Source organism: Halichoerus grypus, chromosome 2 (genome assembly GCF_964656455.1).
Source record: "Halichoerus grypus chromosome 2, mHalGry1.hap1.1, whole genome shotgun sequence".
Lineage (NCBI taxonomy): Eukaryota > Metazoa > Chordata > Mammalia > Carnivora > Phocidae > Halichoerus > Halichoerus grypus.
This window is the reverse complement of record NC_135713.1, coordinates 98891256-98905409: the sequence shown is the minus strand read 5'-3', so window position 1 is coordinate 98905409 and position 14154 is coordinate 98891256. Positions and strand designations below refer to the sequence as shown.

At 40.3% G+C, this 14154-nt stretch overlaps 1 protein-coding gene across 1 annotated transcript in view; it reads right to left on the bottom strand.

Moving 5' to 3' along the window:
• The window catches only part of ZNF366 (zinc finger protein 366), a 68362-nt gene extending 56154 nt beyond the window's left edge, over positions 1–12208 (bottom strand). Inside the window, exon 1 of the mRNA XM_036085731.2 lies at positions 11856–12208. The gene's annotated coding sequence lies outside the window, so the exon portion shown is untranslated. The remainder of the gene's footprint in view (positions 1–11855) is intronic.
• Positions 12209–14154: the final 1946 nt, after the last annotated feature.

The window sequence follows — 14154 nt, the reverse complement described above, 5'->3', positions numbered from 1 at the left end:
AAGAACAAAGCCTTGGGTTATGGCTTTCTATGTGGTAGTCCGTGACGGGCTGGCAGGGGAAAGACAACAGGAAGGTAGACAGATGTGAGATGATCATCCTTAAAGAAATTCTCAGAGTACGGAACTTGAAGTCAGAGGCATCCTTAGAGAGCAAGTGGTCCAACGCCTTCATTTTACAGATGAGGAAAAGAGGCTCAGACAGTTGCCCACAGTCATGGAGCTGGTGTGGGACTCAAAACGCCTGTTTCTTTCTTCCTCTCTCCTCTCATCTGTTTTGATTGAGTACAAAAGGATATTCAGTGAAAATGTTTCCTTTATGCCACTTCCCCTACCCCAGCCACCCCACTCGCCTGCCCAAAGGCAAATTCTTTTCTTTTTTTAATTTAAATTTATTTATTTAAATTTAATTAAGATATACTGTATTATTAGTTTCAGAGGTAGAGGTCAGTGACTGATCAGTTGCCTATAACACCCAGTGCTCATTCCTTCAAGTGCTCTCCTTCATGTCCATCACCCAGTTACCACATCCCCCTACCCCCCTCCCCTCCTCCCCTCCAGCAACCCTCAGTTTGTTTCCTAGAGTTGAGGGTTTCTTATGGTTTGCCTCCCTGTTTTCCTCTTATTTTATTTTTCCTTCCCTTCCCCTATGTTCATCTCTTTTGTTCCCAAAGGCAAGTTCTATTAGCAGGCGTCTTGTATCCTTTTAGAGATACTCTCTGCATACCAAAAAATATACTTTTGTTTTGTTTTGTTTTTTACACAAAAGTGGTAGCATTATGTACACTGGCAGAATCTTGCTTTTATTCCCTTAAACCATACAGGTTGGAGGTTGCTCCATCATTACAATGTATAGAACTTCCTCACTTTTTTTCTTTCACAAATTTGACAGCTTTATTGAGATATAATTTATATAATATAAAATTCATACATTTCTAAGTGTCAATGTGATGTGTTTTAGAAAATTTATATAGTTGTATAATCATCACCAAAACCCACTTTTGGAATAATTTCATTACTCCCAGAAAGCTCCATTATGCTCATTTGCAGTCACTTCCAGTTTCTACTTCTAACCCCAGGCAGCCACCCAGGTACTTTTCCTCTCTCTAGATTTTTTGGTTTTCAAAATTTCAAATAAATGAAATCATTCAATATTTGTTATACCTCTGGCTTCTTAAATACTATTGTGTCTGGCTTCTTTTCCTTAGCAAGATGTTTTTAAGATTCACCACATTATTGCATAGAACAGTAGTCCCTTTTCATGCCTGGGTGGTACCCCATTGCACAGATCTACCACCTTTTGTTTCTCTACTCACCAGTTGATTGACCTTTGAATCGTTTCCAGTTTGGGACAATTATGAATAAGGATGCTGTGAACATTTGTGTATGAGTCTTTTATACGGACATTTGATTTCATTATTAGTGGGTAGTTACTCAGAAGTAGAATTGCTGGGTTGCATGGTAAGTATGTGTTTAACCATTTAAGAAACTGCCAAACTGTTTCCCAGAGTGGCAGTACCCTGCCACATTCCCACCGGCAATGTATTAGAGTTCTAGTTTCTGCACATCCTCGAGAACATTTGGTATTTTCAGTCTTTTTGGTTTGGGACATTTTACTGGATGTGTAGTTATATCTCATCGTGCATGGTTTTAATTTGCATTTTATTTATTGATATTACATATCTTTTCATGTGCTTATTTCCCATTTGTATATCTTCTGTGGTTAAGTATCTATTCAAAAATTTTGCCCAGCTTTTAATTGTCCTATTCTTGAGTTGTTAAGAGTTCTTTATAGGGCGCCTGGGTGGCTCAGTTGGTTGAGCGACTGCCTTCGGCTCAGGTCATGATCCTGGAGTCCCTGGATCGAGTCCCGCATCGGGCTCCCTGCTCAGCAAGGAGCCTGCTTCTCCCTCTGACCCTCCCCCCTCTCATGTGCTCTCCCTCTCTCATTCTCTCTGTCTCAAATAAATAAATAAAATCTTTAAAAAAAAAAAAAGAGTTCTTTATATATTCTGGAGACAAGTGCTTTATCAGCTCTGTTTTGCAAATATTTTTCTCCTAGTTTATGGCTTGTCTTTTTATTTTACTAATAGTGTCCTTTTTTTGAACAGCAAAAGTTTTTAATTTTGACAAAGTCCAATTTATCAATTTTTTCATGTATTGTTTGTGCATTTTGTGTCATAACTAAGATATCATTGACTAACCATGGTTACAAAGATTTTCTCCTACATTTTAAAAAAATTTTTTTATAATTTTAACTCTTACATTTAAGTCTATGATCTACTCTAAGTTAATATATGTGTATCATGTGAAGTAAGAGCCTATGGTCAGGTTTTCTTTTGCATATAGATATTCAGTTGCTCCAGTGACATTTGTTTCAAAGATTATCTTTCCCTCATTGCATTACCTTTACACCTTTGTCACAGTTGACCATATACCTAGAGTCCATTCCTGGTCTTTATTCTATTCACTCTTTTTTAGGGTGTCATAATACTCCATTCTATAGCAGTACTGTGCTTAACTTAATCAATCCCTTATTAATGGGCAATTATGTTACTTACAATCTTTTCTTCCTATTTCAAATAATGCTGGGCAAATACATTGCATTGTAGGAATGTCTTTTTGCATAAGTATATTGTAGGATTAATTCCAAGAGAAGTCAGTTTTACATTTTGATAGACATTAACAAGTTGCTCCCTACAGTAAGTTTTGCTAGTCCACTATTGCACCAGATGCATGACAATACTCTCCAGATCCCCAGAAACAAATATGCTAACAAATGTTTCATCTTTTGTTTCATCGAGTAGGTAAAAAATAGTGTCTCATAGTTTTAATTTATATTTTCTTATTATGAAGTAGGATAAGTATCTTTTATTTATCAATTTTAGAGCCAACTATATTTTGTTTCATGTGAAATGTAGTAGTTCATGTCATTTGCCCATTTCTTGTGATATTAAGTTCCTTGTGATACACATTATATGTTTCCCCCAGTTTTGTGTTTGTCTTTTGACCTTATGTTAATTGAGTTTTGGCCCTGTAGAAGCCCTTTAGGTGATAAAATGTATAATAAATGTTAAGGCTTCTTGGTAAAACCAGAAAGATTTTCCCTACTCTGAGATTCAAAAGATGAATCTCTCATTTTTTTTTTATTTTTGATGTTCTTATTTTTAATCTTTTCAATTTTTTATCTGTTTGGAATTTATTTTAAGAGATAAAGTAGGGATGTCAGTTTCCCCCCAAATAGCTACTGAGTGTCCCTAACATCATTAATTACATGATCCAGCATTCCCCTCTGATAATGCAATGCTGTTTTTGTCATATACTAAATTTCCATATACATTCGGGTTTACTGATCTGCCATCTATTCATGTGTTGATAAGCATGCTCAACCCTCTGTTCTCTGACTCCTTCTGTCCTGTGTTACGTATATTTTCAACATGACAGTGAATGAAAGCCTTTATGAATTGCTTACAATAACACTTACGTCCTTTCTCACCTTCTATCCTGCTGTTACTAGCTAACAAAATTCAAACTCTTTTTAACATCCCTAAGGAAAATATGATTAGGATAGTAAGTCTGTTTGGAAGCATAGGTGGTTAATAATCAGATAACTACATTTTTGAGTCAAATAAATAAGTTGGTGCTAATCTATGGTTTCCTTCTAGAACAACCAATGACTTTGGATTAGCTGTGTCTCTGTGTGTGTATGTGTATGTTTATACACATGTGTGTAAAGCTCATGTGCCACAAACAGAAGAAATAGCACTTTACTAAATAAACCAAATCCTCCACTCCCCCAAATCCATAGTGGTTGAAAAACAAATAAGGTTGTCACTTCATGTCCTAATCATTCTGGGGTGGGATTTGCTCATGGTTCAGGGTCCTTCCCAGCTTCATGGATGAATATGTGATGCCAGTATTTCTCTCCCAGGAGGGTCAGAAGGAGCACGAAGGGGCCAGTGTAAGCCATTGTAAAGAGTGGGCCGTCTGAGCCCTTAGGGGCTGTGAAGACACCCTGGATAGAATTGCCTTCTTCAAAATGACATAGTACTGGGCTGTATCTTCTTGTCCCCAAACTGGGCTCTCCACCCCTTCTCTCCAGCATGCGCGCGCAGACCCGGGGCCCAGGCTGCAGTCAGGAGATAAGAACTCTACCCCCAGGGACCTAGACAGAGCCAGAGATGGGTCATTGTGCTGAGATGGGACTGGGTGGCAGGAGCACTGTGGACAAAGTTGGAGGAACCACAGACTTGCTTGCTGCATTACTGGATGTCTCCTGAGTGTCAAGAAAGATGGTGCTCGGAATAGTCCCTCCTCACTCACCTCTTAAAAAAAAACCTGGTAGAAAGAGAGATTCTGCACATACCTATGAGTAACTGTGTGGAACTTTTTGAATGTTCCTCACCCTAAAAATTCAAGGTCTAGCATTTCAGGAACCCCATCTTGATGGATTAAGTACAGTTCTCATCAGCACCTTAAATTGTTCAGTATATATATATACTGAAGTGTGTATATATATATATATATATATATATATATATATATATATATACTGAAGTATATATACATATATATATATATATATATATATATATATATATATATATTTTTTTTTTTAGGATAATGCTGGAAGATCTCTCCTTATCTTCCTTTCTTGACTGAAAAAGTCCTGTAGGGTGGTGCCTGGGGGAGGGAGGATCCACTGTGCTGTGGGGAAGAAAACTGCCTGAATTAGAAAAACAGCAAGAAACAAAGTGGTGGTGTACTACAGTGGGTGTTCCATAAAACAGAGCTGAAAACGTGCAGTTCTCCGTCTCCCTGCACTTCCTGTGGAAGAAGCCCAGAGGGCCTTGATTAAGGGGGAGAAGCCACCATCTCCATCCAGGCAGAGGCCTGGATGAAGCAAACCAGAGGCTATTCCGGTCCTCTCCCTCACTCTCTTCCGGCCCTGCTTCCTTTCCCCACCCCTCCAACAATACCCCCTCTTGATTTCTGTTCCAAGACAGAACGGTGAGTCCCAATGAAAAGGAAACTTTAAGGATTCTTTCCATGAAGTTTTCTAACTGGGAAGAGTGAGGTGTGTGTGTTGGCATCTGCTCCTTGGCAGGGATGCTGGAGACCCTGGAGGTCCCCATGCTTTTCCCTGAGGCAGACTCAAGGCAGGTAACAGGGTTTCTTGTCCCCCTCCTCCAGCAGTCAATGGAAGAAGCTGGTAGAGTACCTCTTCTTCCTGGAAGGACTCTGAGCTTACTCTCTTTGGTGTGGTTGCTTAAATTTTTTTTTCAAGCTGCTGAAAAGCTGAATGTCTTTTGGGACTGTTGTCACCCAAATACTTGTCACCACCCCTGCTGGGACTTCCTTACCCTGAGCTAGTAGCTTATGGAATAGGCAGACACTTGGCCCCCTCCCCAGCTTCATTAGACCTGGAGAAGGCCTAGAAATCTGCCCTGGGTGATTCTGATGTTTGATGCTCAGAACACACTTGAAAAACAATACCCCAGACCTTTCCTCTCTGATATTATCAGGGTCCCTTGGTGTGGAGTTGACCTGCTTGGTGAGACCATAAAAATCATGCCTAATGTTGCTCAGAGCTGAATAGACTCAAGACTTGTCCAATAACCACTGTAACCACTCTCCAAGAGGTAGTTCTGTTGTCTTGGATAAGGTCAAAGTTAACCAATGGTTCTGTAACTCTTTTGAACAGGGACCTACATTCTGAAATCACTCTGTATACAACCAGTCAAAACCCTAACACAGTGCTGCTCAAACTTGAATGTGTACCTTAATCACGTGGAGATCATGTTAAGATACTGATTCTGATTCAGGAGGTCTGGGATGGAGCTGGAGGTTGTGCTTTTCTAACAGACTCCTAGGTGATGCCATGCTGTTGATTCTTGGACTACATTTGAGGAGCACTACCTTAAGGGATACTTAATTTTTTAAAAATATTATTAGCTGCAGATAACATTTTCTCCTTAATGAGAAACCCAACACAAGCAACATCAATTTAGTGACTTAAGTAAATCACTTACTTTCTCTAGTTTATCTGTTAAACAAGGTGGTTGGTTGTCTTTCTTCATTTCAGAAATGAGAGCAAGAAAGCACTTACTTCTTAGAATGGGAATGTTAGGTGAAATGATGTATATACAATTCTTAGCAGGCCCCAGACTTGGAAATTACTCCCATAAATGTTGCCATTGGTGGTGGTGGTACTCTTGTGGGGCTCATTCTCCCATTTAATATCAGTGGCCATCATAGAATGAGGTCCACGTGAGGCCATAACATGTTATAGGAAAATAGGAGAATGGGTCAAAATTGCTTTTGTGTGGTCTGGTGCTTGGCTTTATCAATGTGAACAGAAAGAGCTTTTCCAGTTTCTACTGCAAATTACGGAAACCTTGGACCCCGTGGGCAAAACCCCTTGTTGTTGTTATATTTACCACTTTAAATTGGCCAAATAAGTGCAGGACTGCCTCAAACCAGTATTTGTTCATTTGATTGTCTCTACTGCCTACTCTATAAAGGAAAGGGTGTTGTGCACCACAAGGATATCACATTTTCCTCCCTGAATTCACCCCTTCATGTTTGTGTAAACTCAGCCCGAGTGGCATCCCTTTACTTGAATTTACAACCCTGCCTATAAAAAAACAGAGAGCACTGAGCATTTCCTACAAGGCTGAATTTTGGCTCACAGCTCTTTTAGCCAAGGAAAAACAAATGGCCTCTCTCTGTCTCTCTTTCTCTAAAAACAATTTGCTAACCCATCATCTGCCCAGAAAACAAATGGAAAATAAAATGCAACCAACAGTCTTCTCTGAGGATCTGATAAATGTTTATCTCCCACGAGCGAGTAGGTGGGGTCCTTGCCAAGATGACACATTAATATACATAAATGTAGCAGCCCCCGCACATAATGGTGGAATAAGCCATAATTGCAGTCAATTCAGGCAGGGAATAAATATGTAAAGCTGGCAGTTTGTCATTGTCTAGACCCTAAAAAAGTTTGACTAACTTTTTTCTTACTAACTACTGCATTTGGCTTTATATAAAGATAGCATATGTCACTCCACAGCCCCTTTATGTGTTAAGTTACCTCTTCAACAAATATTTATTGTGCATCTGTTATATGCCATGAGCTATTCTAGGCCCTGGGCACATAGCAGTGAACAAATGAGGTCCCTGTCTTCATGGTGCCTATTTTCTGGTGAACTCCTATATTACACATATCTCCTGATGAAGACATGTTCTTATTCTTTTATCTAAATGTCTTCGTTTTTATCTAAAATTATTTGGTATTTGAATGGTCAAAAGCAAGCAACCATTATTAGGCTAGCTGTTTCTAAGAGTACCCATCGAAATACTTGTTGTCTTTCTGTTCGTAGCAGATGGAGACCTGCGTCCATTGCTGCTCAACTTAATTAGGTATAAACATATGGGGAAAAAATTGGGTGATTTAGGTAGAAACAAAATCAGGGAAATCAGAACAACGTTTTCTTTAAGTTGCAGATTTTTCTTATAATTAAAGCAGATTTAACATCACTTGTGAGTGCTGGTTTTTCAAACACCATAATCATTCTTTTGCCTTTCCATGTCACCATTAACTTAGAGACAAGGATCTGTTGTCTAAAATAGGCTCAGCAAGCATACACTGTAAAAGTGTAAAAACAAAACAAAAAGCTTATGAGATTGAATCTAGCAATAATTTTTAAAACTTGCATAGAAAAATTTAGTATCTGTTTTTCTTGACCAAATAAACAATGCATGCTCATTATAAGATGAAAATAATATAGAAATGCATAAATCAGAAAGTGCTATGCGTGCAGCATTACAATATTTATATGCCTAAGTAATTGCTCTTTTTATGATTTATGTATGGTTATAGAACATTGATTAGTCTCATCAGATTGTTTGACCGGCTAGCATATTTCTCACTTTATAATACTAACAGCTTCTAGAACAACAATTGATAAATTTAAAACTAATTTCTAGAGAGGATATCCAATGCTGAATAGGAATTCCACTTAAAAGCATGGTTCTTAAAACATACATTTTTATTTAATGTCAATGCAATCCTGACGAAACAGAACAAGACACTTACTATTTGTTTAGAGAATCATAGGATGTCAGTATCAGAATCTCATAGATCATCCAGTGCAGTGGGCAGGAGAGAAGAGTGTAAACAAGCCCCCAGGTGAATTCTGATACACACTGAACACACACAGACCACCCTGAGAATTATCGATTTGCTCTGACTCCATCATTTTGTAGATAAGAAAACTGAGGTCCAAGAAAGTAAAGAAACCTTCCAGGTCACACATATAGGGAATGGTGGAGGTCAGACAAGAACAGAACCAAAGTGTTGTGACTCCTAATCTGCTCTTTGTTCTACTGCACTAAGCCACATTAGAAGACACCTTTTGCACATTAGTGTAGAACAACCCAACTTCAGTTTGCTCTCCCAAGATTAAGTTGTTCAAACAAGTCTTTATTGTATCAGAAACTCTTATTAAAACAAGGAACCTCAAAGTTTCGCATTATTAGTGACAGATTTCTGGTCGTTGTTGTGGTTGTACATTTTCTTCGGGAAAGTAGAGAGGGAAGTTTAACCAAGACCTAAGCTAAAGTATCATTATTACTTGACAAATTAATCAGTATGTATGTTTTAAAGTTTAGGGTGAGAGAAAAATAGCAGTTGGATGAACCACACCCCCCACCCACCCACCTCCAGCCACACACACACACACACACACACACACACACACACACACACAATGGTGATAATGGTGTTCTTAATATCCATGTGAAGTTAAGTGGCTCTTTACAAAAACGTTTAGGGAAATAGATCACTGAGTGTGCCGCCCTCAGTAGGAAGACAACATGTCATTTCAAGTCCTTTCTCTGTGGCTGAGTCACGGAACTGCCACGATGGTCTCCAAAAACCGTGTCTCCAGCCCTCCATGGCCAGGGAAAAGGTCACCAACAACACAGAGCTCAACAGTTTGGGGAAGTAGGTGAAAGGGAGAATGGGACGTCTGCAGTGTAATTGCAGTCTCTTTGAACACTCATCTAAGCTGAAACCTTTTCTTCTAAAGGCAACCTTTCCCCTGCATTGAGCTCTGTTAAACAGAGCTGGCATTTTAGTAAGGCTAAATCTGGTGTTTCTGCCATGAGCGGAGAGGAACATCAAAACATTCAGCTCTGCCTTCCTTTATTTTACAAGAATTTGGGGTCCAGGATACCTTTACTAAATGTGTGCCCACCTCTAAAGCCATGAGGAATCATTTTGTTCTGATGGACCCTTGGCACAGTATTGACCAAAGATAATGACACAAATTACGGAAGATGTATTCTCTTAAAATACATCTTAAAATACGTTAAAAAAATACAGTACCCTTAAGTAATATACGACTTAAAAGATTACAACTGACATTGATTGACTCCTGCTGCTTGCCATGCATTGTCCATAGTCGCCACACTTAATTGCATTACATACATAATCTTATTTAATCCTCACAAGTCTATTACATGGATGCAGGTTTACACTTGAGGAAACTGAGGCTTGGGAGGTGAACAACCTGGCCTAAGGCCCATAGGCAGCAAGTGACAAAGCTGGAATTCAAATCCACATTTGTAGGACAACAAAGTCTGTGCTTTTGATGCTCTGCTTTCAATGCTCTAATTTGATTCACATCGCAGCACAAAGACCTACAGGACACATCCTAACATAATTTGACATTCATTCGACAAACTTGTAATTAGATGCACCGTGTTGACCCAAATTAATTAATGAAATCTTCTTTGCATCAAATTCTGAATCATTCCAAGCTGGAGTTCCCCTGATGATATCACAAAAGAGCCTCTGATGACCCCAAAGAAGAATCACACGGTGGAAGTTTCCACAAATGCCAACTCCTTGGAGTTGAGTGGAGACAGATTGGTAGCAAATACACTAAATGAGTCAATGGCTTTTTTCTTTAGGTAGCTGAATATTTCCCCCCAGCATCAAACAAATATTCTCATTGCAATGGCTTAACAACTTAAATGGAAATAATATGTATTTTTTTCTTCTAAAGAAGAGAACATATCCTGAGCTTAATCTTGGGCCACAGTGAAGACGCATGCTGAAAGTGTGGCTGTTTTCTGCGCCATTGACATCATACCCACCTTTTGCCTTACTTGTCTTTAGACAGTGTGACTCTGCTGTCATTTTTTGTCATACTGTATTGCATCTGACGCTTTTATTCAATAACCCGAACTACAGAGCATTCTATGATGTTGTTTTAATTAAGCACAAAATTAAGTATGTTATCAAGAAAAAATGAAACCGAAAGAAGCAAGTCAAGATCGCAACCCAGAGTCTTCTGCTGGGGTCACAGTTGCTGATAAAAGATGCAAAATGCCCAAGTCAGTCAGTCCTGGCTACCTTTTCACCTGAAGATCTATGAAATGGGGTGGCTGGAAGCCCCTTTCAAGTGTTATTAGAATAATTTTGCATCCTCAAGCAGGCAAACGCTAATCACGCCTTTCTTACATTGCTCATTTTACAGTGCTCGTAAGGTAAGCCTCTTGAAAAAAGGAAAAGAAAAAAGAAATCTGACTAATGGAATAAAATGTACATTACAGCCTAGTGGCAGCATACTTTCTCAGTCTTATTAAAATGATGGCTCAGTTCTGAGTAAAGATTAATTACTTGATTGTGGTTCATACGCAGTCTGGCCAAATTAATTTATAAATGAGAGACTGGTTGTTTTTATCACTTCCTAGGTTACTTCATTCTCTAAGTTTTATAGAAATGAATATTTTTAAAAAGCTGCATGATCTTTGTCTTTCACCCACTCAACACCTCTCTGAATTAAATAGCTAATATTAGTAATTATATGTAGTCTTTCCGAGTGACCTTGCTGGCCTATTTTTGACAGTGTGCTCTTGGCTCCCTCATGGCTTGCCATGATGAGTTCTTGGTAAAATTATCCTTTCTGACAAGTTTAAATGAAGCAAGTTAGACTTTTAAAAACTAGCTGTCTGTATAAGCTTGACCACTTTGCTCTGTTCTATTTGGTGCTTGGAAAATCAGGTGCTGGGTGAATATTTTTCAATTGCGTCTGTAGCTTAGTTTTTCGCTCCTATTCTCAGAAGAGATCAATAATCTTAATCCTATTCTAGCCACATGTTGTTTTCCAAAACTAAAGCTATATGCCCCAAAATCTTTGCCTTCTTTCGTGTGGCAGATGACATCTTCCATTGACAGTGGATAATAAATTTACACTCAATCCACATGTGAAAACGGAGCACATAAGCATGCAGTACAATTCAAAGTGACAGTCTTTTCTTTTTCCTCCAGCCTCAGTGATGCAGAATAACAGTTATAACTTAACATTCTTTTTTTGGGGGGGGGTCTTGAATGGAAAGAAAAGAACAAGAGAAGGCCACCCTCAATCTAGACAACAAGTAACAAAAGCCCTAGAGCAAACCACAGTTCTTAGCAGACACCCTCCTGAGTTTCCCAGGACATAGCACTGAGGAAGACTGAATCCTCCAGTAAGACACATCACACACCTCAGTGGCTCCTGGCTAACCCAGCCACACTATCTGTACCAAAAATCAGATTTAACACACTGTCCTCCTTAGCCCCAGTGCTATTTTATTTCCAGTTCAGCCAGCCCATAGCTCTGCAAAGCATCAGTAAACTCTTAAAAAAAAAAAAAAAAAGTATAAGCTTAAATCCTGGGCCATCCATCAGTCATACCCTTTGATTTAGGATTATACCCAGCAAGGTATATTCTGTTGGAGGTGCCCACGGCAGTATCCATCCCAGGGACATTGAAATGGAAGTAGAAATGATTGCATGGGTAACTTACCAGCTCCTGAGTCTGAATGGCTGCAGCAGCCCCAGTGCTTTACCTGATCCCTTGCTCTCTCTGTCTCTCTCCCTCTCTCTCTCCCTCTTTCTCTTGTGTACAGATTGCAGGGAACTTAAAGAACTCGCAGGGACAATGTTTCAAATGACTTAAGAAAGAGAACAGGAACAATACTTCGTTCTCTTTTTCTCAGATGAGTACCTTCGGGAAGAAGGAAGGAAGGGAGGGGAGAGGGAGGAAGTCAACAACCCTTTGCTTTCCTGAAAAAAAATAAGGAAACAGAAGATAGACATCTCATTTTCTCTTAAACAAAATGTTGGAAGGGGCAAAAAAAAAATCTTTGAAAAAAGGAATTCCTCAAATATGCTCTCCCCCCACCCCCACCCCAAGAGTTTTAAAGAGATGAAAAGCCTTGCTGGCCTGTCCTGTCCAAACAAATGGTGTTCCAGAAAGGCAGGCTCTCCTGAGCTTGTAGCCTCTGGTATCTGGTTTGCAGAACTGACACAGCCAAAAGGGAACAAATCATTTCGTGTTGCCTCTGAGCAAAGGAACGGTTGGTCTGTTGTGCTAACCGAGGCAAACCTGCAGCGTATGAGGCTGGGCAGGGTGCCGGTCAGCCAGGACATTTGGCTCTTCTTGGGCTCTTTGAAACACCAGCGTTGCGGCAATTTTGTAGCCTGACTCTAGATCCTTAGAATTCTTCCAGGAACAAAGCAGATTTATGCACTGGTTCCTGAGCTCTCTGCAGCCAACACCAAGTCAAGCTTCCATCTTTGCTGATATTTAAAAAAAAAAAAAAAAAAAGAAGCCACTTGCCAACACTGCCATTGGACATAGTTAGCTCATGTTGGATTTAGTCACCTCTGGAAAAACTGAAAGGTGATTTCTCATTTGTTTTCACAAAATACGGTGAAGCAGCATAGGTCTTAGATAAGTCAGCCAATTGTTGAAAAGGGAAGGGGAGGCTGACTAGAAGGAGCAAAGACATGGAGGGAATATCCTTTAACAAGTGAGAGGTGCTTGGCAGTTCAGTGGGTCGGCGTGAGCTCTGTTTGGAGTAATTGTGCTCTGATTGTGTTGTGGATCTTGTGCCTTTCATTCATCTGGTTAAGACCATTTTACCACAAACAGGAACCAGCAGTTATGTGGACCTTTGTGGCAGCAGAAGAAAAACCAGCTTTAAGGTACTTCCTTATTTCACTCAGTTGTGAAAAAATGGGGTGGAGAGTCACACCTGATCACAAGAAGCAAATAAAGTGAATTCAGGGAAAGAGAGATTCTGATTCAGTCTCTCTGAAAGACTTTTATTGGGTTCAGTGGTGAATAAGGTTACAGTTTTATCCCCACAGTTTTCTTCCCCCGTTAACTTATCTATCTGTCTATCCATCCATCCATCCATCTGAATATGTGTGTGTATATCAAAGAGAACATGAAGAGACTGTTACTCAATAGGTTTATAAGAGCCAGAACAGAGTCTTCTTCCTTGCATTCCCCATGGCAACCCTTCTGGCACAACATACAGATTTCTGGCATGGGTCCCCCAACCCCATGGACACATGAGAAAACTCACACCCAGAGAGAAGAGTCTGTCCCACTTGCCCGAGGTCACACACATCAGTGGCAAAACCCAAAACCCATCAGTATCTCCTGAGTCAGCTCTAGGGCCCTTGGCCCCCTGCTGGCCTTCCTCTGTACCCTGCCTTTGTAGAAATGGGAAGGGAAATCACAATGAGAGTCTAAGAAAGCAAAAGAAGAGCAGGAGAGAATGGAGCAGAGAAGGATACAGATTTTTTTTTAAAGGAGTAGCAGTATTGGGGGCAAACGTTGGGTGCTTGTGAGGGTCAGGGAGCCCTCTGCCAGAATGTGCAATAGAAAGTGGAAGTAGATGGGGGTGAGGTGAGGGTGAGTGGGGAAAAGGAGGCAGAGACTGGGCTAGGTTTCTGTGGCATCAGTCAGCAGAGGCAGTGAGGGGACATGAGGCACAAGGAAGCTCAGGCTACAGAACTCTGGCAGGACTGAAGATGTGTGATCACCTGAAGAGCCGGTGACAGCAACAGGCCCCCTTTCCTTATTGTTCTTCCTCCTGCAGCCTCGGGCAAGGCCAGGGCTGAGCCCCAGGAGCCCAGTCAGAGGCCAGAGGATTTCCCTTTTAAGTCTGCAGAATGTGGGAACTGTCACGTTGAGGCCTGTTGTTTTCTGCAAGCCAGCTGACCCACCCAAAGACAGGCTGGCCTGGCCGGGGCCATGTGCCATCCGAGCCTTGTGGCTTTGATGTAACGGCCCGGCGTCCAGTCGGGAT